The sequence below is a fragment of the Lupinus angustifolius genome, chromosome LG04 (assembly GCF_001865875.1).
Source record: "Lupinus angustifolius cultivar Tanjil chromosome LG04, LupAngTanjil_v1.0, whole genome shotgun sequence".
Lineage (NCBI taxonomy): Eukaryota > Viridiplantae > Streptophyta > Magnoliopsida > Fabales > Fabaceae > Lupinus > Lupinus angustifolius.
Window position 1 is genome coordinate 14,977,652 of NC_032012.1, and position 1,746 is coordinate 14,979,397.

Genomic DNA, 1,746 nt, shown 5'->3' on the forward strand with positions numbered 1-1,746 from the left:
GATGAGGATGAGGATGAGGATAGGACGGCAATGAGGATGAGGATAGGATGTAATTGAGGAGGAGGATGAGGATAGGATGAGGACGAGGATGAGGATGAGGATGAGGAAGAGGATGAGGTTAGGATGAGGATGAGGATGAGGATAGGACGGCAATGAGGATGAGGATAGGATGTAATTGAGGAGGAGGATGAGGATAGGATGAGGACGAGGATGAGGATGAGGATGAGGAAGAGGATGAGGTTAGGATGAGGATGAGGATGAGGATAGGACGGCAATGAGGATGAGGATAGGATGTAATTGAGGAGGAGGATGAGGATAGGATGAGGACGAGGATGAGGATGAGGATGAGGAAGAGGATGAGGTTAGGATGAGGATGAGGATGAGGATAGGACGGCAATGAGGATGAGGATAGGATGTAATTGAGGAGGAGGATGAGGATAGGATGAGGACGAGGATGAGGATGAGGATGAGGAAGAGGATGAGGTTAGGATGAGGATGAGGATGAGGATAGGACGGCAATGAGGATGAGGATAGGATGTAATTGAGGAGGAGGATGAGGATAGGATGAGGACGAGGATGAGGATGAGGATGAGGAAGAGGATGAGGTTAGGATGAGGATGAGGATGAGGATAGGACGGCAATGAGGATGAGGATAGGATGTAATTGAGGAGGAGGATGAGGATAGGATGAGGACGAGGATGAGGATGAGGATGAGGAAGAGGATGAGGTTAGGATGAGGATGAGGATGAGGATAGGACGGCAATGAGGATGAGGATAGGATGTAATTGAGGAGGAGGATGAGGATAGGATGAGGACGAGGATGAGGATGAGGATGAGGAAGAGGATGAGGTTAGGATGAGGATGAGGATGAGGATAGGACGGCAATGAGGATGAGGATAGGATGTAATTGAGGAGGAGGATGAGGATAGGATGAGGACGAGGATGAGGATGAGGATGAGGAAGAGGATGAGGTTAGGATGAGGATGAGGATGAGGATAGGACGGCAATGAGGATGAGGATAGGATGTAATTGAGGAGGAGGATGAGGATAGGATGAGGACGAGGATGAGGATGAGGATGAGGAAGAGGATGAGGTTAGGATGAGGATGAGGATGAGGATAGGACGGCAATGAGGATGAGGATAGGATGTAATTGAGGAGGAGGATGAGGATAGGATGAGGACGAGGATGAGGATGAGGATGAGGAAGAGGATGAGGTTAGGATGAGGATGAGGATGAGGATAGGACGGCAATGAGGATGAGGATAGGATGTAATTGAGGAGGAGGATGAGGATAGGATGAGGACGAGGATGAGGATGAGGATGAGGAAGAGGATGAGGATGAGGATGAGGAGGACGATGAGGTTATGATAATGATGAGGATAGGATTAGGACGAGAATGAGGATGAGGATAGGATGTGGATTAGGACGAGGATGTGGATAGGATGAGGACGAGAATGAGGATGAGGATAGGATGAGGAGTAGAATGAGGATGACGAAGAGGATGAGGATGAGGATAGGATGAGGACATGAATGAGGATGAGGACATGAATAAGGTTGAGGATAGGATGAGGACATGAATGAGGATGTGGAAGAGGAAGAGGAAGAGGATGAGGATGATATGAGGAAGAGGATGAAGTTTGGATGAGGATGATGATAGGATGAGGAAGAGGGTAAGGGGAGGATGAGGATAGGATAAGGATGAGGATGAGGATGAGGAAGAGGATGAGGATAAGGACGAGGATGAGG